At 46.4% G+C, this 26,847-nt stretch overlaps 14 non-coding genes and 57 pseudogenes across 14 annotated transcripts; all 71 read left to right on the top strand.

The window, feature by feature from the left end:
• The first annotated feature begins 375 nt into the window (after positions 1-375).
• On the top strand, positions 376-494 carry LOC136730924 (uncharacterized; annotated as a pseudogene).
• Positions 495-709: 215 nt separating this feature from the next.
• LOC136730756 (uncharacterized) lies at positions 710-828 on the top strand (annotated as a pseudogene).
• Positions 829-1,038: 210 nt separating this feature from the next.
• Positions 1,039-1,157, top strand: LOC136730702 (uncharacterized; annotated as a pseudogene).
• Positions 1,158-1,383: 226 nt separating this feature from the next.
• Positions 1,384-1,502, top strand: LOC136730749 (uncharacterized; annotated as a pseudogene).
• Positions 1,503-1,711: 209 nt separating this feature from the next.
• LOC136730811 (uncharacterized) lies at positions 1,712-1,830 on the top strand (annotated as a pseudogene).
• Positions 1,831-2,035: 205 nt separating this feature from the next.
• On the top strand, positions 2,036-2,154 carry LOC136731043 (uncharacterized; annotated as a pseudogene).
• Positions 2,155-2,370: 216 nt separating this feature from the next.
• Positions 2,371-2,489, top strand: LOC136730580 (5S ribosomal RNA). The gene has a single exon (XR_010809374.1). It is a non-coding gene; the product is annotated as a 5S ribosomal RNA (ribosomal RNA).
• A 209-nt stretch (positions 2,490-2,698) lies between these two features.
• On the top strand, positions 2,699-2,817 carry LOC136730468 (uncharacterized; annotated as a pseudogene).
• Positions 2,818-3,041: 224 nt separating this feature from the next.
• On the top strand, positions 3,042-3,160 carry LOC136731014 (5S ribosomal RNA). Its single transcript, XR_010809476.1, has one exon. It is a non-coding gene; the product is annotated as a 5S ribosomal RNA (ribosomal RNA).
• A 209-nt stretch (positions 3,161-3,369) lies between these two features.
• Positions 3,370-3,488, top strand: LOC136730617 (5S ribosomal RNA). Its single transcript, XR_010809410.1, has one exon. It is a non-coding gene; the product is annotated as a 5S ribosomal RNA (ribosomal RNA).
• A 216-nt stretch (positions 3,489-3,704) lies between these two features.
• Positions 3,705-3,823, top strand: LOC136730754 (uncharacterized; annotated as a pseudogene).
• Positions 3,824-4,033: 210 nt separating this feature from the next.
• Positions 4,034-4,152, top strand: LOC136730701 (uncharacterized; annotated as a pseudogene).
• A 225-nt stretch (positions 4,153-4,377) lies between these two features.
• On the top strand, positions 4,378-4,496 carry LOC136731023 (uncharacterized; annotated as a pseudogene).
• A 216-nt stretch (positions 4,497-4,712) lies between these two features.
• Positions 4,713-4,831, top strand: LOC136730842 (uncharacterized; annotated as a pseudogene).
• Positions 4,832-5,040: 209 nt separating this feature from the next.
• On the top strand, positions 5,041-5,159 carry LOC136730755 (5S ribosomal RNA). Its single transcript, XR_010809450.1, has one exon. It is a non-coding gene; the product is annotated as a 5S ribosomal RNA (ribosomal RNA).
• Positions 5,160-5,364: 205 nt separating this feature from the next.
• On the top strand, positions 5,365-5,483 carry LOC136731042 (uncharacterized; annotated as a pseudogene).
• A 216-nt stretch (positions 5,484-5,699) lies between these two features.
• Positions 5,700-5,818, top strand: LOC136730579 (5S ribosomal RNA). The gene has a single exon (XR_010809373.1). It is a non-coding gene; the product is annotated as a 5S ribosomal RNA (ribosomal RNA).
• A 544-nt stretch (positions 5,819-6,362) lies between these two features.
• Positions 6,363-6,481, top strand: LOC136730623 (5S ribosomal RNA). The gene has a single exon (XR_010809416.1). It is a non-coding gene; the product is annotated as a 5S ribosomal RNA (ribosomal RNA).
• A 210-nt stretch (positions 6,482-6,691) lies between these two features.
• LOC136730970 (uncharacterized) lies at positions 6,692-6,810 on the top strand (annotated as a pseudogene).
• Positions 6,811-7,025: 215 nt separating this feature from the next.
• Positions 7,026-7,144, top strand: LOC136730753 (uncharacterized; annotated as a pseudogene).
• A 210-nt stretch (positions 7,145-7,354) lies between these two features.
• Positions 7,355-7,473, top strand: LOC136730700 (uncharacterized; annotated as a pseudogene).
• A 224-nt stretch (positions 7,474-7,697) lies between these two features.
• LOC136730748 (uncharacterized) lies at positions 7,698-7,816 on the top strand (annotated as a pseudogene).
• Positions 7,817-8,025: 209 nt separating this feature from the next.
• Positions 8,026-8,144, top strand: LOC136730984 (uncharacterized; annotated as a pseudogene).
• Positions 8,145-8,349: 205 nt separating this feature from the next.
• LOC136731041 (uncharacterized) lies at positions 8,350-8,468 on the top strand (annotated as a pseudogene).
• A 216-nt stretch (positions 8,469-8,684) lies between these two features.
• On the top strand, positions 8,685-8,803 carry LOC136730860 (uncharacterized; annotated as a pseudogene).
• A 209-nt stretch (positions 8,804-9,012) lies between these two features.
• On the top strand, positions 9,013-9,131 carry LOC136731039 (uncharacterized; annotated as a pseudogene).
• Positions 9,132-9,355: 224 nt separating this feature from the next.
• LOC136731001 (5S ribosomal RNA) lies at positions 9,356-9,474 on the top strand. Its single transcript, XR_010809474.1, has one exon. It is a non-coding gene; the product is annotated as a 5S ribosomal RNA (ribosomal RNA).
• Positions 9,475-9,683: 209 nt separating this feature from the next.
• On the top strand, positions 9,684-9,802 carry LOC136730616 (5S ribosomal RNA). Its single transcript, XR_010809409.1, has one exon. It is a non-coding gene; the product is annotated as a 5S ribosomal RNA (ribosomal RNA).
• Positions 9,803-10,018: 216 nt separating this feature from the next.
• On the top strand, positions 10,019-10,137 carry LOC136730752 (uncharacterized; annotated as a pseudogene).
• A 210-nt stretch (positions 10,138-10,347) lies between these two features.
• On the top strand, positions 10,348-10,466 carry LOC136730698 (uncharacterized; annotated as a pseudogene).
• Positions 10,467-10,692: 226 nt separating this feature from the next.
• Positions 10,693-10,811, top strand: LOC136730447 (uncharacterized; annotated as a pseudogene).
• Positions 10,812-11,027: 216 nt separating this feature from the next.
• LOC136730977 (uncharacterized) lies at positions 11,028-11,146 on the top strand (annotated as a pseudogene).
• A 205-nt stretch (positions 11,147-11,351) lies between these two features.
• Positions 11,352-11,470, top strand: LOC136731038 (uncharacterized; annotated as a pseudogene).
• Positions 11,471-11,686: 216 nt separating this feature from the next.
• Positions 11,687-11,805, top strand: LOC136730729 (uncharacterized; annotated as a pseudogene).
• A 216-nt stretch (positions 11,806-12,021) lies between these two features.
• Positions 12,022-12,140, top strand: LOC136730751 (uncharacterized; annotated as a pseudogene).
• Positions 12,141-12,350: 210 nt separating this feature from the next.
• LOC136730697 (uncharacterized) lies at positions 12,351-12,469 on the top strand (annotated as a pseudogene).
• A 226-nt stretch (positions 12,470-12,695) lies between these two features.
• Positions 12,696-12,814, top strand: LOC136730446 (uncharacterized; annotated as a pseudogene).
• A 216-nt stretch (positions 12,815-13,030) lies between these two features.
• Positions 13,031-13,149, top strand: LOC136730841 (uncharacterized; annotated as a pseudogene).
• A 209-nt stretch (positions 13,150-13,358) lies between these two features.
• LOC136730744 (5S ribosomal RNA) lies at positions 13,359-13,477 on the top strand. The gene has a single exon (XR_010809449.1). It is a non-coding gene; the product is annotated as a 5S ribosomal RNA (ribosomal RNA).
• Positions 13,478-13,682: 205 nt separating this feature from the next.
• Positions 13,683-13,801, top strand: LOC136731036 (uncharacterized; annotated as a pseudogene).
• A 216-nt stretch (positions 13,802-14,017) lies between these two features.
• Positions 14,018-14,136, top strand: LOC136730728 (uncharacterized; annotated as a pseudogene).
• Positions 14,137-14,352: 216 nt separating this feature from the next.
• Positions 14,353-14,471, top strand: LOC136730750 (uncharacterized; annotated as a pseudogene).
• A 210-nt stretch (positions 14,472-14,681) lies between these two features.
• LOC136730696 (uncharacterized) lies at positions 14,682-14,800 on the top strand (annotated as a pseudogene).
• A 226-nt stretch (positions 14,801-15,026) lies between these two features.
• On the top strand, positions 15,027-15,145 carry LOC136730444 (uncharacterized; annotated as a pseudogene).
• A 216-nt stretch (positions 15,146-15,361) lies between these two features.
• Positions 15,362-15,480, top strand: LOC136730840 (uncharacterized; annotated as a pseudogene).
• Positions 15,481-15,689: 209 nt separating this feature from the next.
• LOC136730733 (5S ribosomal RNA) lies at positions 15,690-15,808 on the top strand. Its single transcript, XR_010809448.1, has one exon. It is a non-coding gene; the product is annotated as a 5S ribosomal RNA (ribosomal RNA).
• A 205-nt stretch (positions 15,809-16,013) lies between these two features.
• On the top strand, positions 16,014-16,132 carry LOC136731035 (uncharacterized; annotated as a pseudogene).
• A 215-nt stretch (positions 16,133-16,347) lies between these two features.
• Positions 16,348-16,466, top strand: LOC136730990 (5S ribosomal RNA). The gene has a single exon (XR_010809473.1). It is a non-coding gene; the product is annotated as a 5S ribosomal RNA (ribosomal RNA).
• Positions 16,467-16,675: 209 nt separating this feature from the next.
• On the top strand, positions 16,676-16,794 carry LOC136730985 (uncharacterized; annotated as a pseudogene).
• Positions 16,795-17,018: 224 nt separating this feature from the next.
• LOC136730979 (5S ribosomal RNA) lies at positions 17,019-17,137 on the top strand. Its single transcript, XR_010809472.1, has one exon. It is a non-coding gene; the product is annotated as a 5S ribosomal RNA (ribosomal RNA).
• Positions 17,138-17,346: 209 nt separating this feature from the next.
• LOC136730774 (uncharacterized) lies at positions 17,347-17,465 on the top strand (annotated as a pseudogene).
• Positions 17,466-17,693: 228 nt separating this feature from the next.
• LOC136730916 (uncharacterized) lies at positions 17,694-17,812 on the top strand (annotated as a pseudogene).
• A 209-nt stretch (positions 17,813-18,021) lies between these two features.
• Positions 18,022-18,140, top strand: LOC136730695 (uncharacterized; annotated as a pseudogene).
• Positions 18,141-18,357: 217 nt separating this feature from the next.
• On the top strand, positions 18,358-18,476 carry LOC136730879 (uncharacterized; annotated as a pseudogene).
• Positions 18,477-18,700: 224 nt separating this feature from the next.
• LOC136730460 (uncharacterized) lies at positions 18,701-18,819 on the top strand (annotated as a pseudogene).
• A 543-nt stretch (positions 18,820-19,362) lies between these two features.
• On the top strand, positions 19,363-19,481 carry LOC136730465 (uncharacterized; annotated as a pseudogene).
• Positions 19,482-19,703: 222 nt separating this feature from the next.
• LOC136730734 (uncharacterized) lies at positions 19,704-19,822 on the top strand (annotated as a pseudogene).
• A 216-nt stretch (positions 19,823-20,038) lies between these two features.
• On the top strand, positions 20,039-20,157 carry LOC136731051 (uncharacterized; annotated as a pseudogene).
• A 224-nt stretch (positions 20,158-20,381) lies between these two features.
• LOC136731008 (5S ribosomal RNA) lies at positions 20,382-20,500 on the top strand. Its single transcript, XR_010809475.1, has one exon. It is a non-coding gene; the product is annotated as a 5S ribosomal RNA (ribosomal RNA).
• A 215-nt stretch (positions 20,501-20,715) lies between these two features.
• LOC136730772 (uncharacterized) lies at positions 20,716-20,834 on the top strand (annotated as a pseudogene).
• A 229-nt stretch (positions 20,835-21,063) lies between these two features.
• On the top strand, positions 21,064-21,182 carry LOC136730914 (uncharacterized; annotated as a pseudogene).
• A 217-nt stretch (positions 21,183-21,399) lies between these two features.
• LOC136731016 (uncharacterized) lies at positions 21,400-21,518 on the top strand (annotated as a pseudogene).
• A 225-nt stretch (positions 21,519-21,743) lies between these two features.
• Positions 21,744-21,862, top strand: LOC136730456 (uncharacterized; annotated as a pseudogene).
• A 542-nt stretch (positions 21,863-22,404) lies between these two features.
• LOC136730464 (uncharacterized) lies at positions 22,405-22,523 on the top strand (annotated as a pseudogene).
• A 222-nt stretch (positions 22,524-22,745) lies between these two features.
• On the top strand, positions 22,746-22,864 carry LOC136730732 (uncharacterized; annotated as a pseudogene).
• Positions 22,865-23,079: 215 nt separating this feature from the next.
• LOC136730478 (uncharacterized) lies at positions 23,080-23,198 on the top strand (annotated as a pseudogene).
• A 216-nt stretch (positions 23,199-23,414) lies between these two features.
• On the top strand, positions 23,415-23,533 carry LOC136730847 (uncharacterized; annotated as a pseudogene).
• Positions 23,534-23,748: 215 nt separating this feature from the next.
• On the top strand, positions 23,749-23,867 carry LOC136730575 (5S ribosomal RNA). Its single transcript, XR_010809369.1, has one exon. It is a non-coding gene; the product is annotated as a 5S ribosomal RNA (ribosomal RNA).
• A 220-nt stretch (positions 23,868-24,087) lies between these two features.
• On the top strand, positions 24,088-24,206 carry LOC136730730 (uncharacterized; annotated as a pseudogene).
• Positions 24,207-24,411: 205 nt separating this feature from the next.
• Positions 24,412-24,530, top strand: LOC136730527 (uncharacterized; annotated as a pseudogene).
• A 216-nt stretch (positions 24,531-24,746) lies between these two features.
• LOC136730863 (uncharacterized) lies at positions 24,747-24,865 on the top strand (annotated as a pseudogene).
• Positions 24,866-26,847: the final 1,982 nt, after the last annotated feature.

Below are 26,847 nucleotides of genomic sequence, written 5' to 3'. Positions count from 1 at the left end.
CAATACCCGCCAGCCTTAAAGAGACATCATGCAGCCGGGCCTCTCGGCTTTCGGCCACACCGTCCTGAACGCGCATGATATCGTCAGATCTCGGAAGCTAAACGGGGCAGGACCTGGTCAGTACTTGAATGTGAGACCTCCTGGAAATACCTAGTGCTGCAAGCTTTTACGTCTCCTGGGTAACTTTATCGTAGCTCTTTATACTCTCTATCTGTCTGGAGGAGATATAATTGAAGTATTGTACACGTACCCGGCTACTTTCAACACCCTTTGCTGCACTGATATTTTTACCACCATTTCTCTTTTTTTTTATTTGCTGGATGTTCCGTCAAAACCCGCCAACCATTAATAGACATCATGCAGCCAGGCCTCTTGGCTTGCGGCCACACCGTCCTGAATGCGCCCGATCTCGTCAGATCTCGGAAGCTAAACGGGGCAGGGCCTGGTCAGTACATGAAAGTGAGACCTCCTAGAAATACCAGGTGCTGCAAGCTTTTACGTCTCCTGGGTAACTTCATCGTAGCTCTTAATACTCTCTTTCTGTCTGGAGGAGATATAATTGAAGTATTGTACACGTACCCGGCTACTTTCAACACCCATTGCTGCACTGATATTTTTCCCTCCATTTTTCTTTTTCTTTATTAATTTTTCTGGAAGTTCCGTCAATATCCGCCAGCCTTTAAGAGACATCATGCAGCCAGGCCTCTTGGCTTGCGGCCACATTGTCCTGAACGCGCCTGATCTCGTCAGATCTCGGAAGCTAAACGGGGCAGGGCCTGATCAGTACTTGGATGGGAGACCTCCAGGAAATACCTGGTGCTGCAAGCTTTTTACGTCTCCTGGGTAACTTCATCGTAGCTCTTAATACTCTCTATCTGTCTGGAGGTGTTATAATTGAGGAATTGTACACGTACCCGGCTACTTTCAACAGCCTTTGCTGCACTGGTATTTTTCCCTCTATTTTTCTTTTTTTTATTTGCTGGCAGTTCCGTCAATACCCGCCAGCCTTTAAGAGACATCATGCAGCCAGGCGTCTCGGCTTGCGGCCACACCATCCTGAACGCGCCCGATCTCGTCAGATCTCGGAAGCTAAACGGGGCAGGACCTGGTCAGTACTTGAATGTGAGACCTCCTGGAAATACCTGGTGCTGCAAGCTTTTACGTCTCCTGGGTAACTTTATCGTAGCTCTTAATACTCTCTATCTGTCTGGAAGAGATATAATTGAAGTATTGTACACGTACCCAGCTACTGTCAACACCCTTTGCTGCACTGATATTTTTCCGTCCATTTTTCTTTTTTTTTTTTTTTTTTTTTTTTTTTTTGCTGGCAGTTCCGTCAATACCCGCCAGCCTTTAAGAGACATCATGCAGCCAGGCCTCTTGGCTTGCGGCCACACCGTCCTGAACGTGCCCGATCTCGGAAGATCTCGGAAGCTAAACGGGGCAGGGCCTGGTCAGTACTTGGATGGGAGACCTCCTAGAAATACCAGGTGCTGCAAGCTTTTTACGTCTCCTGGGTAACTTCATCGTAGCTCTTAATACTCTCTTTCTGTCTCCAGGAGATATAATTGAAGAATTGTACACGTACCCGGCTACTTTCAACACCCTTTGCTGCACTGGTATATTTCCCTCTATTTTTCTTTTTTTTTTTGCTGGCAGTTCCGTCAATACCCGCCAGCCTTTAAGAGACATCATGCAGCCAGGCATCTCGGCTTGCGCCCACACCGTCCTGAACGCGCCCGATCTCGTCAGATCTCGGAAGCTAAACGGGGCAGGGCCTGGTCAGTACTTGGATGGGAGACCTCCTAGAAATACCAGGTGCTTCAAGCTTTTTACGTCTCCTGGGTAACTTCATCGTAGCTCTTAATACTCTCTTTCTGTCTCCAGGAGATATAATTGAAGAATTGTACACGTACCCGGCTACTTTCAACACCCTTTGCTGCACTGGTATATTTCCCTCTATTTTTCTTTTTTTGCTGCCAGTTCCGTCAATACCCGCCAGCCATTAAGAGACATCATGCAGCCAGGCATCTCGGCTTGCGGCCACACCATCCTGAACGCGCCCGATCTCGTCAGATCTCGGAAGCTAAACGGGGCAGGACCTGGTCAGTACATGAAAGTGAGACCTCCTGGAAATACCTAGTGCTGCAAGCTTTTACGTCTCCTGGGTAACTTTATCGTAGCTCTTAATACTCTCTCTCTGTCTGGAGGAGATATAATTGAAGTATTGTACACGTACCCAGCTACTGTCAACACCATTTGCTGCACTGATATTTTTCCATCCATTTTTCTTTTTTTTTTTTTTTTTTTGCTGGAAGTTCCGTCAATACCCGCCAACCTTTAAGAGACATCATGCAGCCAGGCCTTTCGGCTTGTGGCCACACCGTCCTGAATGCGCCCGATCTCGTCAGATCTCGGAAGCTAAACGGGGCCGGGCCTGGTCAGTACTTGGATGGGAGACCTCCTAGAAATACCCGGTGCTGCAAGCTTTTTACGTCTCCTGGGTAACTACATCGTAGCTCTTAATACTCTCTTTCTGTCTCCAGGAGATATAATTGAAGAATTGTACACGTACCCGGCTACTTTCAACACCCTTTGCTGCACTGGTATATTTCCCTCTAATTTTCTTTTTTTTTTTGCTGGCAGTTCCGTCAATACCCGCCAGCCTTTAAGAGACATCATGCAGCCAGGCATCTCGGCTTGCGGCCACACCATCCTGAACGCGCCCGATCTCGTCAGATCTCGGAAGCTAAACGGGGCAGGACCTGGTCAGTACATGAAAGTGAGACCTCCTGGAAATACCTAGTGCTGCAAACTTTTACGTCTCCTGGGTAACTTTATCGTAGCTCTTAATACTCTCTCTCTGTCTGGAGGAGATATAATTGAAGTATTGTACACATATCCAGCTACTGTCAACACCCTTTGCTGCACTGATATTTTTCCATCCATTTTTCTTTTTTCTTTTTTTCTTTTTTTTTTTTGCTGGAAGTTCCGTCAATACCCGCCAACCTTTAAGAGACATCATGCAGCCAGGCCTTTCGGCTTGTGGCCACACCGTCCTGAATGCGCCCGATCTCGTCAGATCTCGGAAGCTAAACGGGGCAGGGCCTGGTCAGTACTTGGATGGGAGACCTCCTAGAAATACCAGGTGCTGCAAGCTTTTTACGTCTCCTGGGTAACTTCATCGTAGCTCTAAATACTCTCTTTCTGTCTCCAGGAGATATAATTGAAGAATTGTACACGTACCCGGCTACTTTCAACACCCTTTGCTGCACTGGTATATTTCCCTCTATTTTTCTTTTTTTTTTTGCTGGCAGTTCCGTCAATACCCGCCAGCCTTTAAGAGACATCATGCAGCCAGGCATCTTGGCTTGCGGCCACACCATCTTGAACGCGCCCGATCTTGTCAGATCTCGGAAGCTAAACGGGACAGGGCCTGGTCAGTATTTGGATGGGAGACCTCCTAGAAATACCAGGTGCTGCAAACTTTTTACGTCTCCTGGGTAACTTCATCGTAGCTCTTAATACTCTCTTTCTGTCTGGAGGAGATATAATTGAAGAATTGTACACGTACCCGGCTACTTTCAACACCCATTGCTGCACTGATATTTTTCCCTCCATTTTTCTTTTTCTTTATTAATTTTTCTGGAAGTTCCGTCAATATCCTCCAGCCTTTAAGAGACATCATGCAGCCAGGCCTCTTGGCTTGCGGCCACATTGTCCTGAACGCGCCTGATCTCGTCAGATCTCGGAAGCTAAACGGGGCAGGGCCTGATCAGTACTTGGATGGGAGACCTCCAGGAAATACCTGGTGCTGCAAGCTTTTTACGTCTCCTGGGTAACTTCATCGTAGCTCTTAATACTCTCTATCTGTCTGGAGGTGTTATAATTGAGGAATTGTACACGTACCCGGCTACTTTCAACAGCCTTTGCTGCACTGGTATTTTTCCCTCTATTTTTCTTTTTTTTATTTGCTGGCAGTTCCGTCAATACCCGCCAGCCTTTAAGAGACATCATGCAGCCAGGCGTCTCGGCTTGCGGCCACACCATCCTGAACGCGCCCGATCTCGTCAGATCTCGGAAGCTAAACGGGGCAGGACCTGGTCAGTACTTGAATGTGAGACCTCCTGGAAATACCTGGTGCTGCAAGCTTTTACGTCTCCTGGGTAACTTTATCGTAGCTCTTAATACTCTCTATCTGTCTGGAAGAGATATAATTGAAGTATTGTACACGTACCCAGCTACTGTCAACACCCTTTGCTGCACTGATATTTATCCGTCCATTTTTCTTTTTTTTTTTTTTTTTTTTTTTTTTTTGCTGGCAGTTCCGTCAATACCCGCCAGCCTTTAAGAGACATCATGCAGCCAGGCGTCTCGGCTTGCGGCCACACCGTCCTGAACGCGTCTGATCTCGTAAGATCTCGGAAACTGAATGGGGCAGGGCCTGATCAGTACTTGGATGGGAGACCTCCTGGAAATACCAGGTGCTGCAAGCTTTTTACGTCTGCTGGGTAAGTTTATCGTAGCTCTTAATACTCTCTTTCTGTCTGGAGGAGATATAATTGAAGTATTGTACACGTACCTGGCTACTTTCAACACCCATTGCTGCACTGATATTTTTCCCTCCATTTTTCTTTTTCTTTATTATTTTTTCTGGAAGTTCCGTCAATACCCGCCAGCCTTTAAGAGACATCATGCAGCCAAGCCTCTCGGCTTGCGGCCACACCGTCCTGAACGCGGCCGATCTCGGAAGATCTCGGAAGCTAAACGGGGCAGGGCCTGGTCAGTACTTGGATGGGAGACCTCCTAGAAATACCAGGTGCTGCAAGCTTTTTACGTCTCCTGGGTAACTTCATCGTAGCTCTTAATACTCTCTTTCTGTCTCCAGGAGATATAATTGAAGAATTGTACACGTACCCGGCTACTTTCAACACCCTTTGCTGCACTGGTATATTTCCCTCTATTTTTCTTTTTTTTTTTGCTGGCAGTTCCGTCAATACCCGCCAGCCTTTAAGAGACATCATGCAGCCAGGCATCTCGGCTTGCGGCCACACCGTCCTGAACGCGCCCGATCTCGTCAGATCTCGGAAGCTAAACGGGGCAGGGCCTGGTCAGTACTTGGATGGGAGACCTCCTAGAAATACCAGGTGCTGCAAGCTTTTTACGTCTCCTGGGTAACTTCATCGTAGCTCTTAATACTCTCTTTCTGTCTCCAGGAGATATAATTGAAGAATTGTACACGTACCCGGCTACTTTCAACACCCTTTGCTGCACTGGTATATTTCCCTCTATTTTTCTTTTTTTGCTGCCAGTTCCGTCAATACCCGCCAGCCTTTAAGAGACATCATGCAGCCAGGCATCTCGGCTTGCGGCCACACCATCCTGAACGCGCCCGATCTCGTCAGATCTCGGAAGCTAAACGGGGCAGGACCTGGTCAGTACATGAAAGTGAGACCTCCTGGAAATACCTAGTGCTGCAAGCTTTTACGTCTCCTGGGTAACTTTATCGTAGCTCTTAATACTCTCTCTCTGTCTGGAGGAGATATAATTGAAGTATTGTACACGTACCCAGCTACTGTCAACACCATTTGCTGCACTGATATTTTTCCATCCATTTTTCTTTTTTTTTTTTTTTTTTTGCTGGAAGTTCCGTCAATACCCGCCAACCTTTAAGAGACATCATGCAGCCAGGCCTTTCGGCTTGTGGCCACACCGTCCTGAATGCGCCCGATCTCGTCAGATCTCGGAAGCTAAACGGGGCCGGGCCTGGTCAGTACTTGGATGGGAGACCTCCTAGAAATACCCGGTGCTGCAAGCTTTTTACGTCTCCTGGGTAACTTCATCGTAGCTCTTAATACTCTCTTTCTGTCTCCAGGAGATATAATTGAAGAATTGTACACGTACCCGGCTACTTTCAAAACCCTTTGCTGCACTGATATTTTTCCCTCCATTTTTCTTTTTTCTTTTTTTTTTCCTGGAAGTTCCGTCAATACCCGCCAGCCTTAAAGAGACATCATGCAGCCGGGCCTCTCGGCTTTCGGCCACACCGTCCTGAACGCGCATGGTATCGTCAGATCTCGGAAGCTAAACGGGGCAGGACCTGGTCAGTACTTGAATGTGAGACCTCCTGGAAATACCTAGTGCTGCAAGCTTTTACGTCTCCTGGGTAACTTTATCGTAGCTCTTTATACTCTCTATCTGTCTGGAGGAGATATAATTGAAGTATTGTACACGTACCCGGCTACTTTCAACACCCTTTGCTGCACTGATATTTTTACCACCATTTATCTTTTTTTTTATTTGCTGGATGTTCCGTCAAAACCCGCCAACCATTAATAGACATCATGCAGCCAGGCCTCTTGGCTTGCGGCCACACCGTCCTGAATGCGCCCGATCTCGTCAGATCTCGGAAGCTAAACGGGGCAGGGCCTGGTCAGCACTTGGATGGGAGACCTCCTGGAAATGCCAGGTGCTGCAAGCTTTTTACGTCTCCTGGGTAACTTCATCGTAGCTCTTAATACTCTCTTTCTGTCTGGAGGAGATATAATTGAAGAATTGTACACGTACCCGGCTACTTTCAACACCCTTTGCTGCACTGGTATATTTCCCTCTATTTTTCTTTTTTTTTTTTGCTGGCAGTTCCGTCAATACCCGCCAGCCTTTAAGAGACATCATGCAGCCAGGCATCTCGGCTTGCGGCCACACCATCCTGAACGCGCCCGATCTCGTCAGATCTCGGAAGCTAAACGGGGCAGGACCTGGTCAGTACATGAAAGTGAGACCTCCTAGAAATACCAGGTGCTGCAAGCTTTTACGTCTCCTGGGTAACTTCATCGTAGCTCTTAATACTCTCTTTCTGTCTGGAGGAGATATAATTGAAGTATTGTACACGTACCCGGCTACTTTCAACACCCATTGCTGCACTGATATTTTTCCCTCCATTTTTCTTTTTCTTTATTAATTTTTCTGGAAATTCCGTCAATATCCGCCAGCCTTTAAGAGACATCATGCAGCCAGGCCTCTTGGCTTGCGGCCACATTGTCCTGAACGCGCCTGATCTCGTCAGATCTCGGAAGCTAAACGGGGCAGGGCCTGATCAGTACTTGGATGGGAGACCTCCAGGAAATACCTGGTGCTGCAAGCTTTTTACGTCTCCTGGGTAACTTCATCGTAGCTCTTAATACTCTCTATCTGTCTGGAGGTGTTATAATTGAGGAATTGTACACGTACCCGGCTACTTTCAACAGCCTTTGCTGCACTGGTATTTTTCCCTCTATTTTTCTTTTTTTTATTTGCTGGCAGTTCCGTCAATACCCGCCAGCCTTTAAGAGACATCATGCAGCCAGGCGTCTCGGCTTGCGGCCACACCATCCTGAACGCGCCCGATCTCGTCAGATCTCGGAAGCTAAACGGGGCAGGACCTGGTCAGTACTTGAATGTGAGACCTCCTGGAAATACCTGGTGCTGCAAGCTTTTACGTCTCCTGGGTAACTTTATCGTAGCTCTTAATACTCTCTATCTGTCTGGAAGAGATATAATTGAAGTATTGTACACGTACCCAGCTACTGTCAACACCCTTTGCTGCACTGATATTTTTCCGTCCATTTTTCTTTTTTTTTTTTTTTTTTTTTTTTTTTGCTGGCAGTTCCGTCAATACCCGCCAGCCTTTAAGAGACATCATGCAGCCAGGCCTCTTGGCTTGCGGCCACACCGTCCTGAACGTGCCCGATCTCGGAAGATCTCGGAAGCTAAACGGGGCAGGGCCTGGTCAGTACTTGGATGGGAGACCTCCTAGAAATACCAGGTGCTGCAAGCTTTTTACGTCTCCTGGGTAACTTCATCGTAGCTCTTAATACTCTCTTTCTGTCTCCAGGAGATATAATTGAAGAATTGTACACGTACCCGGCTACTTTCAACACCCTTTGCTGCACTGGTATATTTCCCTCTATTTTTCTTTTTTTTTTTGCTGGCAGTTCCGTCAATACCCGCCAGCCTTTAAGAGACATCATGCAGCCAGGCATCTCGGCTTGCGGCCACACCATCCTGAACACGCACGATCTCGGAAGATCTCGGAAGCTAAACGGGGCAGGGCCTGGTCAGTACTTGGATGGGAGACCTCCTAGAAATACCAGGTGCTTCAAGCTTTTTACGTCTCCTGGGTAACTTCATCGTAGCTCTTAATACTCTCTTTCTGTCTCCAGGAGATATAATTGAAGAATTGTACACGTACCCGGCTACTTTCAACACCCTTTGCTGCACTGGTATATTTCCCTCTATTTTTCTTTTTTTGCTGCCAGTTCCGTCAATACCCGCCAGCCTTTAAGAGACATCATGCAGCCAGGCATCTCGGCTTGCGGCCACACCATCCTGAACGCGCCCGATCTCGTCAGATCTCGGAAGCTAAACGGGGCAGGACCTGGTCAGTACATGAAAGTGAGACCTCCTGGAAATACCTAGTGCTGCAAGCTTTTACGTCTCCTGGGTAACTTTATCGTAGCTCTTAATACTCTCTCTCTGTCTGGAGGAGATATAATTGAAGTATTGTACACGTACCCAGCTACTGTCAACACCATTTGCTGCACTGATATTTTTCCATCCATTTTTCTTTTTTTTTTTTTTTTTTTGCTGGAAGTTCCGTCAATACCCGCCAACCTTTAAGAGACATCATGCAGCCAGGCCTTTCGGCTTGTGGCCACACCGTCCTGAATGCGCCCGATCTCGTCAGATCTCGGAAGCTAAACGGGGCCAGCCCTGGTCAGTACTTGGATGGGAGACCTCCTAGAAATACCCGGTGCTGCAAGCTTTTTACGTCTCCTGGGTAACTACATCGTAGCTCTTAATACTCTCTTTCTGTCTCCAGGAGATATAATTGAAGAATTGTACACGTACCCGGCTACTTTCAACACCCTTTGCTGCACTGGTATATTTCCCTCTAATTTTCTTTTTTTTTTTGCTGGCAGTTCCGTCAATACCCGCCAGCCTTTAAGAGACATCATGCAGCCAGGCATCTCGGCTTGCGGCCACACCATCCTGAACGCGCCCGATCTCGTCAGATCTCGGAAGCTAAACGGGGCAGGACCTGGTCAGTACATGAAAGTGAGACCTCCTGGAAATACCTAGTGCTGCAAGCTTTTACGTCTCCTGGGTAACTTTATCGTAGCTCTTAATACTCTCTCTCTGTCTGGAGGAGATATAATTGAAGTATTGTACACATATCCAGCTACTGTCAACACCCTTTGCTGCACTGATATTTTTCCATCCATTTTTCTTTTTTCTTTTTTTCTTTTTTTTTTTTGCTGGAAGTTCCGTCAATACCCGCCAACCTTTAAGAGACATCATGCAGCCAGGCCTTTCGGCTTGTGGCCACACCGTCCTGAATGCGCCCGATCTCGTCAGATCTCGGAAGCTAAACGGGGCAGGGCCTGGTCAGTACTTGGATGGGAGACCTCCTAGAAATACCAGGTGCTGCAAGCTTTTTACGTCTCCTGGGTAACTTCATCGTAGCTCTTAATACTCTCTTTCTGTCTCCAGGAGATATAATTGAAGAATTGTACACGTACCCGGCTACTTTCAACACCCTTTGCTGCACTGGTATATTTCCCTCTATTTTTCTTTTTTTTTTTGCTGGCAGTTCCGTCAATACCCGCCAGCCTTTAAGAGACATCATACAGCCAGGCATCTTGGCTTGCGGCCACACCATCTTGAACGCGCCCGATCTTGTCAGATCTCGGAAGCTAAACGGGACAGGGCCTGGTCAGTATTTGGATGGGAGACCTCCTAGAAATACCAGGTGCTGCAAACTTTTTACGTCTCCTGGGTAACTTCATCGTAGCTCTTAATACTCTCTTTCTGTCTCCAGGAGATATAATTGAAGAATTGTACACGTACCCGGCTACTTTCAACACCCATTGCTGCACTGATATTTTTCCCTCCATTTTTCTTTTTCTTTATTAATTTTTCTGGAAGTTCCGTCAATATCCTCCAGCCTTTAAGAGACATCATGCAGCCAGGCCTCTTGGCTTGCGGCCACATTGTCCTGAACGCGCCTGATCTCGTCAGATCTCGGAAGCTAAACGGGGCAGGGCCTGATCAGTACTTGGATGGGAGACCTCCAGGAAATACCTGGTGCTGCAAGCTTTTTACGTCTCCTGGGTAACTTCATCGTAGCTCTTAATACTCTCTATCTGTCTGGAGGTGTTATAATTGAGGAATTGTACACGTACCCGGCTACTTTCAACAGCCTTTGCTGCACTGGTATTTTTCCCTCTATTTTTCTTTTTTTTATTTGCTGGCAGTTCCGTCAATACCCGCCAGCCTTTAAGAGACATCATGCAGCCAGGCGTCTCGGCTTGCGGCCACACCATCCTGAACGCGCCCGATCTCGTCAGATCTCGGAAGCTAAACGGGGCAGGACCTGGTCAGTACTTGAATGTGAGACCTCCTGGAAATACCTGGTGCTGCAAGCTTTTACGTCTCCTGGGTAACTTTATCGTAGCTCTTAATACTCTCTATCTGTCTGGAAGAGATATAATTGAAGTATTGTACACGTACCCAGCTACTGTCAACACCCTTTGCTGCACTGATATTTATCCGTCCATTTTTCTTTTTTTTTTTTTTTTTTTTTTTTTTTTTGCTGGCAGTTCCGTCAATACCCGCCAGCCTTTAAGAGACATCATGCAGCCAGGCGTCTCGGCTTGCGGCCACACCGACCTGAACGCGTCTGATCTCGTAAGATCTCGGAAACTGAATGGGGCAGGGCCTGATCAGTACTTGGATGGGAGACCTCCTGGAAATACCAGGTGCTGCAAGCTTTTTACGTCTGCTGGGTAAGTTTATCGTAGCTCTTAATACTCTCTTTCTGTCTGGAGGAGATATAATTGAAGTATTGTACACGTACCTGGCTACTTTCAACACCCATTGCTGCACTGATATTTTTCCCTCCATTTTTCTTTTTCTTTATTATTTTTTCTGGAAGTTCCGTCAATACCCGCCAGCCTTTAAGAGACATCATGCAGCCAGGCCTCTCGGCTTGCGGCCACACCGTCCTGAACGCGGCCGATCTCGGAAGATCTCGGAAGCTAAACGGGGCAGGGCCTGGTCAGTACTTGGATGGGAGACCTCCTAGAAATACCAGGTGCTTCAAGCTTTTTACGTCTCCTGGGTAACTTCATCGTAGCTCTTAATACTCTCTTTCTGTCTCCAGGAGATATAATTGAAGAATTGTACACGTACCCGGCTACTTTCAACACCCTTTGCTGCACTGGTATATTTCCCTCTATTTTTCTTTTTTTGCTGCCAGTTCCGTCAATACCCGCCAGCCTTTAAGAGACATCATGCAGCCAGGCATCTCGGCTTGCGGCCACACCATCCTGAACGCGCCCGATCTCGTCAGATCTCGGAAGCTAAACGGGGCAGGACCTGGTCAGTACATGAAAGTGAGACCTCCTGGAAATACCTAGTGCTGCAAGCTTTTACGTCTCCTGGGTAACTTTATCGTAGCTCTTAATACTCTCTCTCTGTCTGGAGGAGATATAATTGAAGTATTGTACACGTACCCAGCTACTGTCAACACCATTTGCTGCACTGATATTTTTCCATCCATTTTTCTTTTTTTTTTTTTTTTTTTGCTGGAAGTTCCGTCAATACCCGCCAACCTTTAAGAGACATCATGCAGCCAGGCCTTTCGGCTTGTGGCCACACCGTCCTGAATGCGCCCGATCTCGTCAGATCTCGGAAGCTAAACGGGGCCGGCCCTGGTCAGTACTTGGATGGGAGACCTCCTAGAAATACCCGGTGCTGCAAGCTTTTTACGTCTCCTGGGTAACTACATCGTAGCTCTTAATACTCTCTTTCTGTCTCCAGGAGATATAATTGAAGAATTGTACACGTACCCGGCTACTTTCAACACCCATTGCTGCACTGATATTTTTCCCTCCATTTTTCTTTTTCTTTATTAATTTTTCTGGAAGTTCCGTCAATATCCTCCAGCCTTTAAGAGACATCATGCAGCCAGGCCTCTTGGCTTGCGGCCACATTGTCCTGAACGCGCCTGATCTCGTCAGATCTCGGAAGCTAAACGGGGCAGGGCCTGATCAGTACTTGGATGGGAGACCTCCAGGAAATACCTGGTGCTGCAAGCTTTTTACGTCTCCTGGGTAACTTCATCGTAGCTCTTAATACTCTCTATCTGTCTGGAGGTGTTATAATTGAGGAATTGTACACGTACCCGGCTACTTTCAACAGCCTTTGCTGCACTGGTATTTTTCCCTCTATTTTTCTTTTTTTTATTTGCTGGCAGTTCCGTCAATACCCGCCAGCCTTTAAGAGACATCATGCAGCCAGGCGTCTCGGCTTGCGGCCACACCATCCTGAACGCGCCCGATCTCGTCAGATCTCGGAAGCTAAACGGGGCAGGACCTGGTCAGTACTTGAATGTGAGACCTCCTGGAAATACCTGGTGCTGCAAGCTTTTACGTCTCCTGGGTAACTTTATCGTAGCTCTTAATACTCTCTATCTGTCTGGAAGAGATATAATTGAAGTATTGTACACGTACCCAGCTACTGTCAACACCCTTTGCTGCACTGATATTTATCCGTCCATTTTTCTTTTTTTTTTTTTTTTTTTTTTTTTTTTTGCTGGCAGTTCCGTCAATACCCGCCAGCCTTTAAGAGACATCATGCAGCCAGGCGTCTCGGCTTGCGGCCACACCGACCTGAACGCGTCTGATCTCGTAAGATCTCGGAAACTGAATGGGGCAGGGCCTGATCAGTACTTGGATGGGAGACCTCCTGGAAATACCAGGTGCTGCAAGCTTTTTACGTCTGCTGGGTAAGTTTATCGTAGCTCTTAATACTCTCTTTCTGTCTGGAGGAGATATAATTGAAGTATTGTACACGTACCTGGCTACTTTCAACACCCATTGCTGCACTGATATTTTTCCCTCCATTTTTCTTTTTCTTTATTATTTTTTCTGGAAGTTCCGTCAATACCCGCCAGCCTTTAAGAGACATCATGCAGCCAGGCCTCTTGGCTTGCGGCCACACCGTCCTGAACGCGGCCGATCTCGGAAGATCTCGGAAGCTAAACGGGGCAGGGCCTGGTCAGTACTTGGATGGGAGACCTCCTAGAAATACCAGGTGCTGCAAGCTTTTTACGTCTCCTGGGTAACTTCATCGTAGCTCTTAATACTCTCTTTCTGTCTCCAGGAGATATAATTGAAGAATTGTACACGTACCCGGCTACTTTCAACACCCTTTGCTGCACTGGTATATTTCCCTCTATTTTTCTTTTTTTTTTTGCTGGCAGTTCCGTCAATACCCGCCAGCCTTTAAGAGACATCATGCAGCCAGGCATCTCGGCTTGCGGCCACACCGTCCTGAACGCGCCCGATCTCGTCAGATCTCGGAAGCTAAACGGGGCAGGGCCTGGTCAGTACTTGGATGGGAGACCTCCTAGAAATACCAGGTGCTGCAAGCTTTTTACGTCTCCTGGGTAACTTCATCGTAGCTCTTAATACTCTCTTTCTGTCTCCAGGAGATATAATTGAAGAATTGTACACGTACCCGGCTACTTTCAACACCCTTTGCTGCACTGGTATATTTCCCTCTATTTTTCTTTTTTTGCTGCCAGTTCCGTCAATACCCGCCAGCCTTTAAGAGACATCATGCAGCCAGGCATCTCGGCTTGCGGCCACACCATCCTGAACGCGCCCGATCTCGTCAGATCTCGGAAGCTAAACGGGGCAGGACCTGGTCAGTACATGAAAGTGAGACCTCCTGGAAATACCTAGTGCTGCAAGCTTTTACGTCTCCTGGGTAACTTTATCGTAGCTCTTAATACTCTCTCTCTGTCTGGAGGAGATATAATTGAAGTATTGTACACGTACCCAGCTACTGTCAACACCATTTGCTGCACTGATATTTTTCCATCCATTTTTCTTTTTTTTTTTTTTTTTTTGCTGGAAGTTCCGTCAATACCCGCCAACCTTTAAGAGACATCATGCAGCCAGGCCTTTCGGCTTGTGGCCACACCGTCCTGAATGCGCCCGATCTCGTCAGATCTCGGAAGCTAAACGGGGCCGGCCCTGGTCAGTACTTGGATGGGAGACCTCCTAGAAATACCCGGTGCTGCAAGCTTTTTACGTCTCCTGGGTAACTACATCGTAGCTCTTAATACTCTCTTTCTGTCTCCAGGAGATATAATTGAAGAATTGTACACGTACCCGGCTACTTTCAACACCCATTGCTGCACTGATATTTTTCCCTCCATTTTTCTTTTTCTTTATTAATTTTTCTGGAAGTTCCGTCAATATCCTCCAGCCTTTAAGAGACATCATGCAGCCAGGCCTCTTGGCTTGCGGCCACATTGTCCTGAACGCGCCTGATCTCGTCAGATCTCGGAAGCTAAACGGGGCAGGGCCTGATCAGTACTTGGATGGGAGACCTCCAGGAAATACCTGGTGCTGCAAGCTTTTTACGTCTCCTGGGTAACTTCATCGTAGCTCTTAATACTCTCTATCTGTCTGGAGGTGTTATAATTGAGGAATTGTACACGTACCCGGCTACTTTCAACAGCCTTTGCTGCACTGGTATTTTTCCCTCTATTTTTCTTTTTTTTATTTGCTGGCAGTTCCGTCAATACCCGCCAGCCTTTAAGAGACATCATGCAGCCAGGCGTCTCGGCTTGCGGCCACACCATCCTGAACGCGCCCGATCTCGTCAGATCTCGGAAGCTAAACGGGGCAGGACCTGGTCAGTACTTGAATGTGAGACCTCCTGGAAATACCTGGTGCTGCAAGCTTTTACGTCTCCTGGGTAACTTTATCGTAGCTCTTAATACTCTCTATCTGTCTGGAAGAGATATAATTGAAGTATTGTACACGTACCCAGCTACTGTCAACACCCTTTGCTGCACTGATATTTATCCGTCCATTTTTCTTTTTTTTTTTTTTTTTTTTTTTTTTTTTGCTGGCAGTTCCGTCAATACCCGCCAGCCTTTAAGAGACATCATGCAGCCAGGCGTCTCGGCTTGCGGCCACACCGACCTGAACGCGTCTGATCTCGTAAGATCTCGGAAACTGAATGGGGCAGGGCCTGATCAGTACTTGGATGGGAGACCTCCTGGAAATACCAGGTGCTGCAAGCTTTTTACGTCTGCTGGGTAAGTTTATCGTAGCTCTTAATACTCTCTTTCTGTCTGGAGGAGATATAATTGAAGTATTGTACACGTACCTGGCTACTTTCAACACCCATTGCTGCACTGATATTTTTCCCTCCATTTTTCTTTTTCTTTATTATTTTTTCTGGAAGTTCCGTCAATACCCGCCAGCCTTTAAGAGACATCATGCAGCCAGGCCTCTTGGCTTGCGGCCACACCGTCCTGAACGCGGCCGATCTCGGAAGATCTCGGAAGCTAAACGGGGCAGGGCCTGGTCAGTACTTGGATGGGAGACCTCCTAGAAATACCAGGTGCTGCAAGCTTTTTACGTCTCCTGGGTAACTTCATCGTAGCTCTTAATACTCTCTTTCTGTCTCCAGGAGATATAATTGAAGAATTGTACACGTACCCGGCTACTTTCAACACCCTTTGCTGCACTGGTATATTTCCCTCTATTTTTCTTTTTTTTTTTGCTGGCAGTTCCGTCAATACCCGCCAGCCTTTAAGAGACATCATGCAGCCAGGCATCTCGGCTTGCGGCCACACCGTCCTGAACGCGCCCGATCTCGTCAGATCTCGGAAGCTAAACGGGGCAGGGCCTGGTCAGTACTTGGATGGGAGACCTCCTAGAAATACCAGGTGCTGCAAGCTTTTTACGTCTCCTGGGTAACTTCATCGTAGCTCTTAATACTCTCTTTCTGTCTCCAGGAGATATAATTGAAGAATTGTACACGTACCCGGCTACTTTCAACACCCTTTGCTGCACTGGTATATTTCCCTCTATTTTTCTTTTTTTGCTGCCAGTTCCGTCAATACCCGCCAGCCTTTAAGAGACATCATGCAGCCAGGCATCTCGGCTTGCGGCCACACCATCCTGAACGCGCCCGATCTCGTCAGATCTCGGAAGCTAAACGGGGCAGGACCTGGTCAGTACATGAAAGTGAGACCTCCTGGAAATACCTAGTGCTGCAAGCTTTTACGTCTCCTGGGTAACTTTATCGTAGCTCTTAATACTCTCTCTCTGTCTGGAGGAGATATAATTGAAGTATTGTACACGTACCCAGCTACTGTCAACACCATTTGCTGCACTGATATTTTTCCATCCATTTTTCTTTTTTTTTTTTTTTTTTGCTGGAAGTTCCGTCAATACCCGCCAACCTTTAAGAGACATCATGCAGCCAGGCCTTTCGGCTTGTGGCCACACCGTCCTGAATGCGCCCGATCTCGTCAGATCTCGGAAGCTAAACGGGGCAGGGCCTGGTCAGTACTTGGATGGGAGACCTCCTAGAAATACCAGGTGCTGCAAGCTTTTTACGTCTCCTGGGTAACTTCATCATAGCTCTTAATACTCTCTTTCTGTCTCCAGGAGATATAATTGAAGAATTGTACACGTACCCGGCTACTTTCAACACCCTTTGCTGCACTGGTATATTTCCCTCTAATTTTCTTTTTTTTTTTGCTGGCAGTTCCGTCAATACCCGCCAGCCTTTAAGAGACATCATGCAGCCAGGCATCTCGGCTTGCGGCCACACCATCCTGAACGCACCCGATCTCGTCAGATCTCGGAAGCTAAACGGGGCAGGACCTGGTCAGTACATGAAAGTGAGACCTCCTGGAAATACCTAGTGCTGCAAGCTTTTACGTCTCCTGGGTAACTTTATCGTAGCTCTTAATACTCTCTCTCTGTCTGGAGGAGATATAATTGAAGTATTGTACACGTATCCAGCTACTGTCAACACCCTTTGCTGCACTGATATTTTTCCATCCATTTTTCTTTTTTCTTTTTTTCTTTTTTTTTTTTGCTGGAAGTTCCGTCAATACCCGCCAACCTTTAAGAGACATCATGCAGCCAGGCCTTTCGGCTTGTGGCCACACCGTCCTGAATGCGCCCGATCTCGTCAGATCTCGGAAGCTAAACGGGGCAGGGCCTGGTCAGTACTTGGATGGGAGACCTCCTAGAAATACCAGGTGCTGCAAGCTTTTTACGTCTCCTGGGTAACTTCATCGTAGCTCTTAATACTCTCTTTCTGTCTCCAGGAGATATAATTGAAGAATTGTACACGTACCCGGCTACTTTCAACACCCTTTGCTGCACTGGTATATTTCCCTCTATTTTTCTTTTTTTTTTTGCTGGCAGTTCCGTCAATACCCGCCAGCCTTTAAGAGACATCATGCAGCCAGGCCTCTTGGCTTGCAGCCACACTGTCCTGAACGCCCCCGATCTCATCAGATCTTGGAATTTAAACGGGGCAGGGCCTGGTCAGTACTTGGATGGGTGACCTCCTGGAAATGCCAGGTGCTGCAAGCTTTTTACGTCTCCTGGGTAACTTCATCGTAGCTCTTAATACTATCTTTCTGTCTGGAGGAGATATAATTGAAGAATTGTACACGTACCCGGCTACTTTCAAAACCCATTACTGCACTGATATTTTTCCCTCCATTTTTCTTTTTCTTTTTTTTTTTTTTTTTTTTTTTTGCTGGAAGTTCCGTCAATACCCGCCAGCCATTAAGAGACATCATGCAGCCAGGCCTCTCGGCTTGCGGCCACACCGTCCTGAACGCGCCCGATCTCGTCAGATCTCGGAATTTAAACGGGGCAGGGCCTGGTCAGTACTTTTATGGGTGACCTTCTGGAAATACGAGGTGCTGCAAACTTTTTACGTCTCCTGGGTAACTTCATCGTAGCTCTTAATTCTCTCTTTCTGTCTGGAGGAGATATAATTGAAGAATTGTACACGTACCCGGCTACTTTCAACAGCCTTTGCTGCACTGATATTTTTCCCTCCATTTTTCTTTTTTTTTTTGCTGGAAGTTCCGTCAATACCCGCCAGCCTTTAAGAGACATCATGCAGCCAGGCGTCTCGGCTTGCGGCCACACCATCCTGAACGCGCCCGATCTCGTCAGATCTCGGAAGCTAAACGGGGCAGGACCTGGTCAGTACTTGAATGTGAGACCTCCTGGAAATACCTGGTGCTGCAAGCTTTTTACGTCTCCTGGGTAACTTCATCGTAGCTCTTAATACTCTCTTTCTGTCTGGAGGAGATATAATTGAAGTATTGTACACGTACCCAGTTACTTTCAACACCCTTTCCTGCACTGATATTTTTCCCTCCATTTTTCTTTTTTTTTTTTTTTTTTTTTTGGATGTTCCGTCAATACCCGCCAGCCTTTAAGAGACATCATGCAGCCAGACATCTCGGATTGCGGCCACACCGTCCTGAACGTGCCCGATCTCGTCAGATCTCGGAAGCTAAACGGGGCAGGACCTGGTCAGTACTTGAATGTGAGACCTCCTGGAAATACCTGGTGCTGCAAGCTTTTACGTCTCCTGGGTAACTTTATCGTAGCTCTTAATACTCTCTATCTGTCTGGAGGAGATATAATTGAAGTATTGTACACGTACCCAGCTACTGTCAACACCCTTTGCTGCACTGATATTTTTCCATCCATTTTTCTTTTCTCTTTTTTTTTTTTTTTTTTTTGCTGGAAGTTCCGTCAATACCCGCCAACCTTTAAGAGACATCATGCAGCCAGGCCTCTTGGCTTTTGGCCACACCGTCCTGAACGCGCCCGATCTCGTCAGATCTCGGAAGCTAAACGGGGCAGGACCTGGTCAGTACTTGAATGTGAGACCACCTGGAAATACCTGTTGCTGCAAGCTTTTACGTCTCCTGGGTAACTTTATCGTAGCTCTTAATACTCTCTATCTGTCTGGAGGAGATATAATTGAAGTATTGTACACGTACCCAGCTACTGTCAACACCCATTGCTGCACTGATATTTTTCCATCCATTTTTCTTTTTTTTTTTTTTTTGCTGGAAGTTCCGTCAATACCCGCCAACCTTTAAGAGACATCATGCAGCCAGGCCTCTTGGCTTGTGGCCACACAGTCCCGATCTCGTCAGATCACGGAAACTAAACGGGGCAGGGCCTGGTCAGTACTTGGATGGGAGACCTCCTAGAAATACCAGGTGCTGCAAGCTTTTTACGTCTCCTGGGTAACTTCATCGTAGCTCTTAATACTCTCTATCTGTCTGCAGGAGATATAATTGAAGAATTGTACACGTACCCTGCTACTTTCAACACCCTTTGCTTCACTGATATTTTTCCCTCCATTTTTCTATTTTTTTTTTTTTTTTTTCTTGCTGGAAGTTCCATCAATTCCCTCCAGCGTTTAAGAGACATCATGCAGCCAGGCCTCTTGGCTTGCAACCACACCGTCCTGAACGCGCCCCATCTCGTCAGATCTCGGAAGCTAAACGGGGCAGGGCCTGGTCATTACTTGAATGTGGGACCTCCTGGAAATACCTGGTGCTGCAAGCTTTTTACGTCTCCTGGGTAACTTTATCGTAGCTCTTAACACTCTCTTTCTGTCTGGAGGAGATATAATTGAAGAATTGTTCACGTAACCGGCTACATTCAACACGCTTTGCTGCACTGATATTTTTCCCTGCATTTTTCTATTTATTTTTTTCTTTTTTTTTTGCTGGAAGTTCCGTCAATACCCGCCAGTCTTTAAGAGACATCATGCAGCCAGGACTCTCGGCTTGTGGCCACACCGTACTGAATGCGCCCGATCTCGTCAGATCTCGGAAACTAAACGGGGCAGGGCCTGGTCAGTACTTGGATGGGAGACCCCCTGGAAATACCTGGTGCTGCAAGCTTTTTACGTCTCCTGGGTAACTTCATCGTAGCTCTTAATACTCTCTATCTGTCTGGAGGTGTTATAATTGAGGAATTGTACACGTACCCTGCTACTTTCAACAGCCTTTGCTGCACTGATATTTTTCCCTCCATTTTTCTTTTTTTTTTTTTTTTTTGCTGGAAGTTCCGTCAATACCCTCCAGCCTTTAAGAGACATCATGCAGCCAGGCCTCTTGGCATGCGGACACATTGTCCTGAACGCGCACGAACTCATCAGATCTCGGAAGCTAAACGGGGCAGGGCCTGGTCTGTACTTGGATGGGAGACCTCCTGGAAATACCAGGTGCTGCAAGCTTTTTACGTCTCCTGGGGAACTTCATCGTAGCTCATAATACTCTCTTTCTGTCTGGAGGAGATATAATTGAAGTATTGTACACGTACCCAGCTACTGTCAACACCCTTTGCTGCACTGATATTTTTCCATCCATCTTTTTATTTTTATTTTTATTTTATTTTTCTGCTGGAAGTTCCGTCAATACCCGCCAACCTTTAAGAGACATCATGCAGCCAGGCGTCTTGGCTTGTGGCCACACCGTCCTGAATGCACCCGATCTCGTCAGATCTCGGAAGCTAAACGGGGCAGGGCCTGATCAGTACTTGGATGGGAGACCTCCTGGAAATACCAGGTGCTGCAAGCTTCTTACATCTCCTGGGTAACTTCATCATAGCTCTTAATACTCTCTTTCTGTCTGGAGGAGATATAATTGAAGAATTGTACACGTACCCGGCTACTTTCAACTCCCTTTGCTGCACTGAAATTTTTCACTCCATTTTTCTTATTTCTTTTTTTTTTGCTGGCAGTTCCGTCAATACCCGCCAGCCTTTAAGAGACATCATGCAGCCAGGCCTCTTGGCTTGCAGCCACACTGTCCTGAACGCCCCCGATCTCATCAGATCTTGGAATTTAAACGGGGCAGGGCCTGGTCAGTACTTGGATGGGTGACCTCCTGGAAATGCCAGGTGCTGCAAGCTTTTTACGTCTCCTGGGTAACTTCATCGTAGCTCTTAATACTATCTTTCTGTCTGGAGGAGATATAACTGAAGAATTGTACACGTACCCGGCTACTTTCAAAACCCATTACTGCACTGATATTTTTCCCTCCATTTTTCTTTTTCTTTTTTTTTTTTTTTTTTTTTTTTTGCTGGAAGTTCCGTCAATACCCGCCAGCCATTAAGAGACATCATGCAGCCAGGCCTCTCGGCTTGCGGCCACACCGTCCTGAACGCGCCCGATCTCGTCAGATCTCGGAATTTAAACGGGGCAGGGCCTGGTCAGTACTTTTATGGGTGACCTTCTGGAAATACGAGGTGCTGCAAACTTTTTACGTCTCCTGGGTAACTTCATCGTAGCTCTTAATTCTCTCTTTCTGTCTGGAGGAGATATAATTGAAGAATTGTACACGTACCCGGCTACTTTCAACAGCCTTTCCTGCACTGATATTTTTCCCTCCATTTTTCTTTTTTTTTTTTTTTTTTTTTTGGATGTTCCGTCAATACCCGCCAGCCTTTAAGAGACATCATGCAGCCAGACATCTCGGATTGCGGCCACACCGTCCTGAACGTGCCCGATCTCGTCAGATCTCGGAAGCTAAACGGGGCAGGACCTGGTCAGTACTTGAATGTGAGACCTCCTGGAAATACCTCGTGCTGCAAGCTTTTACGTCTCCTGGGTAACTTTATCGTAGCTCTTAATACTCTCTATCTGTCTGGAGGAGATATAATTGAAGTATTGTACACGTACCCAGCTACTGTCAACACCCTTTGCTGCACTGATATTTTTCCATCCATTTTTCTTTTCTCTTTTTTTTTTTTTTTTTTTTTGCTGGAAGTTCCGTCAATACCCGCCAACCTTTAAGAGACATCATGCAGCCAGGCCTCTTGGCTTTTGGCCACACCGTCCTGAACGCGCCCGATCTCGTCAGATCTCGGAAGCTAAACGGGGCAGGACCTGGTCAGTACTTGAATGTGAGACCTCCTGGAAATACCTGTTGCTGCAAGCTTTTACGTCTCCTGGGTAACTTTATCGTAGCTCTTAATACTCTCTATCTGTCTGGAGGAGATATAATTGAAGTATTGTACACGTACCCAGCTACTGTCAACACCCATTGCTGCACTGATATTTTTCCATCCATTTTTCTTTTTTTTTTTTTTTGCTGGAAGTTCCGTCAATACCCGCCAACCTTTAAGAGACATCATGCAGCCAGGCCTCTTGGCTTGTGGCCACACAGTCCCGATCTCGTCAGATCACGGAAACTAAACGGGGCAGGGCCTGGTCAGTACTTGGATGGGAGACCTCCTAGAAATACCAGGTGCTGCAAGCTTTTTACGTCTCCTGGGTAACTTCATCGTAGCTCTTAATACTCTCTTTCTGTCTGCAGGAGATATAATTGAAGAATTGTACACGTACCCTGCTACTTTCAACACCCTTTGCTGCACTGATATTTTTCTCTGCATTTTTCTATTTTTTTTTTTTTTTTTTCTTGCTGGAAGTTCCATCAATTCCCTCCAGCGTTTAAGAGACATCATGCAGCCAGGCCTCTTGGCTTGCAACCACACCGTCCTGAACGCGCCCCATCTCGTCAGATCTCGGAAGCTAAACGGGGCAGGGCCTGGTCATTACTTGAATGTGGGACCTCCTGGAAATACCTGGTGCTGCAAGCTTTTTACGTCTCCTGGGTAACTTTATCGTAGCTCTTAACACTCTCTTTCTGTCTGGAGGAGATATAATTGAAGAATTGTTCACGTAACCGGCTACATTCAACACCCTTTGCTGCACTGATATTTTTCCCTCCATTTTTCTATTTATTTTTTTCTTTTTTTTTTGCTGGAAGTTCCGTCAATACCCGCCAGTCTTTAAGAGACATCATGCAGCCAGGACTCTCGGCTTGTGGCCACACCGTACTGAATGCGCCCGATCTCGTCAGATCTCGGAAACTAAACGGGGCAGGGCCTGGTCAGTACTTGGATGGGAGACCCCCTGGAAATACCTGGTGCTGCAAGCTTTTTATGTCTCCTGGGTAACTTCATCATAGCTCTTAATACTCTCTTTCTGTCTGGAGGAGATATAATTGAAGAATTGTACACGTACCCGGCTACTTTCAACTCCCTTTGCTGCACTGAAATTTTTCACTCCATTTTTCTTATTTCTTTTTTTTTTGCTGGCTGTTCCGTCAATACCCGCCAGCCTTTAAGAGACATCATGCAGCCAGGCCTCTTGGATTGCGGCCACACCGTCCTGAACGCGCCCAATCTCATCAGATCTCGGAAGCTAAACGGGGCAGTGTCTATTCTGTACTTGGATGGGAGACCTCCTGGAAATACCAGGTGCTGCAAGCTTCTTACGTCTCCTGGGTAACTTCATCATAGCTCTTAATACTCTCTTTCTGTCTGGAGGAGATATAATTGAAGAATTGTACACGTACCCGGCTACTTTCAACTCCCTTTGCTGCACTGATATTTTTCCCTCCATTTTTCTTTTTTCTTCTTTATTTTGCTGGAAGTTCTGTCAATATCCTCCAGCCTTTAAGAGACATCATGCAGCCAGGCATCTCGGCTTGTGGCCACACTGTCCTGAATGCGCACGATCTCGTCAGATCTCGGAAGCTAAACGGGGCAGGGCCTGGTCAGTACTTAGATGGGAGACCTCCTGGAGATACCAGGTGCTGCAAGCTTTTTACATCACTTGGGTAACTTCATCGTAGCTCTTAATACTCGCTTTCTGTCTGGAGGAGATATAATTGAAGTATTGTACACGTACCCAGCTACATTTAACACCCTTTGCTGCACTGATATTTTTCCCTCCATTTTTCTTATTTCTTTTTTTTTTGCTGGAACTTCCGTCATTACCCGCCAGCCTTTAAGAGACTTCATACATCCAGGCCTCTTGGCTTGCGGCCACACCGTCCTGAACGCACCCGATCTCGTCAGATCTCGGAAGCTGAATGGGGCAGGGCCTGGTCAGTACTTGGATGGGTGACCTCCTGGAAATACCAGGTGCTGCAAGCTTTTTTCGTCACTTGGGTAACTTCATCGTAGCTCTTAATACTCTCTTTCTGTCTGGAGGAGATATAATTGAAGTATTGTACACGTACCCGGCTACATTCAACACCCTTTCCTGCACTGATATTTTTCCCTCCATTTTTCTATTTTTTTTTTATTTTTTTTTCTTGGATGTTCCGTCAATACCCGCCAGCCTTTTAGAGACATCATGCAGCCAGGCCTCTAGGTTTGCGGCCACACCGTCCTGAACGCGCCCGATCTCATCAGATCTCGGAAGCTAAACGGGGCAGGACCTGGTCAGTACTTGAATGTGAGACCTCCTGGAAATACCTGGTGCTGCAAGCTTTTTAGTCTCCTGAGTAACTTCATTGTAGCTCTTAATACTCTCTTTCTGTCTGGAGGTGTTATAATTGAGGATTTGTACACGTACCCGGCTACTTTCAACACCATTTGCTGCACTGGTATTTTTCCCTCCATTTTTCTTTTTTTTGCTGGAAGTTCCGTCAATACCCGCCAGCCTTTAAGAGACATCATGCAGCCAGGCTTTTTGGCTTGCGGCCACACCGTCCTGAACGCGCCCGATCTTGTCAGATCTAGGAAGCAAAACGTGGCAGGACCTGGTCAGTATTTGGATTGGTGACCTCCTGGAAAAACTAGGTACTGCAAACTTTTTACGTCTCCTGGGTAACTTCATCGTAGCGCTTAATACTCTCTTTCTGTCAGGAGAAGATACAATTGAAGAAATGTACACGTACCCGGCAACTTTCAACACCCTTTGCTGCACTGATATTTTTCCCTCCATTTTTCTTTTTTCTTTTTTTTTTTGCTGGAAGGTCCGTCAAAACCCGCCCGCCTTTAAGAGACATCATGCAGCCAGGCATCTCGGCTTGCGGCAACACCGTCCTGAACGTGCCCGATCTCGTCAGACCTTGGAAACTAAACGGGCCAGGGCCTGGTTAGTACTTGGATGGGTGACCTCCAGGAAATACCAGGTGATGCAAGCTTTTTACGTCTCCTGGGTAACTTCATCGTAGCTCTTAATACTCTTTATCTGTCTGGAGGAGATATAATTGAAGTATTGTACACTTTGTCTTAGGGACAGTCTGGCTAGCAGTGACTGAGTGGTTGACAGACGACAAGCAACGGAATGTACGTGCTCTGTGATGTCATAGCAGTCAGCTGAGAGAGGCTCGTGATGTCATCGCTGAGCTGTCTGTCTGTCTGTCTGTCTCTCTCTCTCTCTTTCTCTCTCTCTCTCTCTCTCTCTATCTCTTCCTCTCAATTCAATTCATTTGTATTGTCAAAGCAATTGGACATACATACATATACATATATACATATATATACATACATACATACATCCATACATGCTAGAAAGTCATTACTATGTTATCTTAAAGGCTAACTAAGCAGAACATATATCATTATAGAACAGAGTTCATAGGTCAACACATGGTTTTAGGGAACAGGCACGTAGGTCATACCGTTTGACAATGTCTCCATGGTTCTCATCGTAAATAACAAACAGAAATCAAACTATCTTCTGGGCTGACCTTCTAGCTTGACCGTATCTTTCTTAAGTATACAAGAGAGAAAAACAGGTGTAAGAAAATAATTTCTAATTTTCCTTCTACACATATATACATACATACATACATATGTAGCGTTATGTTGGGTGTATTTGGATAAGAGCATTTGGGCTCTGAGCTGAAGCACTGATCTAAAGAAGACCTCTCCCCCCCCAAAGTTATCAGATTTCCTTAGCTCATCAGCTTGGAACTGGTTTGCATCAAAGTGACAGTTTTGGGGAGGATGGCACCGAGAAGAGGCCAAATAGTTTGGAATTCTGCTATGAGATGTCTGGAGAAAGGGGCCCGTAGGTGATAAAAACTCTTTGAAGTGGATGAGAGCCGAAATCCCGACATAGAGCTACGAACCCAGGCCAACCGGCATTTCCAAAAGATGGCATGGATTGACATCAGTCATAAATAAAGCCTCCCTCCAATAGGACACTGGGGGCTGAAACCGAAATCCAATCTCAAGAACTCAGGGACCAATCACCTACTGATCTGACAGACTATAAGGAACAGTGGACAGTCTTTCTCTCTCTCTTTCTCTCACCTGAACCAGAAACTCGCTGCCACAGCTCAACCTGTAGCTCTGTTGCCAGAACCGGAATCAGAAACCAACCAAGTCGTTGCCGGCAACAGAAGAGTTAAACTATGAGAAGGAGATTGAGCGAAGAATTATTTTAAAGGACTTTATTAAATAAATAACTTCACAGACCCACCTGATCAGTGGAGTTTTACAGCTGGACAATTGACTAAGTCGACTGAATACGAAAGTGTCAGTCACTTAAATAGCTATTTGAGTCTTAAGAAACTTGACCCTTGGAACAAACAGGGCCCTGCTTTCCTCAAAGACTTTGTCTTCAAGTAACTACGGTGGAACCCTGCTTACAAAGAAGATTTTGTGCACAACCTTGGAGCCTTCAAACCAGTGGAAAATCTGTTTGGAAAAGACTCTACATTCGCGAAACCCCAACTTCCAGGTGCATCGACTGAGTGGAAGTTCTTGGACAAAGCCGAACCGGACTGCCTTTGTTCCAAACCACACGGACCTCGTGCCGTGTGCTGTTATCTGAGCCCGAAGCCAGAGAGGCCTCTCTGCGACGAAGTTCACATAAGTTTAACAGTTTGGAGTTTGTGATTCATGACATTTGAGAAATCAATTAGAAATGTTAATCTGTGATTCATAACTCTAGAATGTGTAATATCATTTAGTTTTCTTAAATATAAATGTGTGTTGCATTCAACTGTTTTGTTGATAATTTTAGAAATAAAATCTGTCAACGCCGAGAAATATCTTCTCATTCCTGTTTAACTGTTTAGTCTGAAATTGACACAAGTTAATAGACACCAGATTATAGGTGGCCCTGCCTATCCTTAATCATTGAATAATAATCAGTTAAGGGAAATTGTGGTAA

This window comes from Amia ocellicauda, unplaced genomic scaffold (genome assembly GCF_036373705.1).
Source record: "Amia ocellicauda isolate fAmiCal2 unplaced genomic scaffold, fAmiCal2.hap1 HAP1_SCAFFOLD_32, whole genome shotgun sequence".
NCBI lineage: Eukaryota > Metazoa > Chordata > Actinopteri > Amiiformes > Amiidae > Amia > Amia ocellicauda.
Note: the sequence above shows the minus strand (reverse complement) of the source record. Positions and strands in the feature narration are given on the sequence as shown.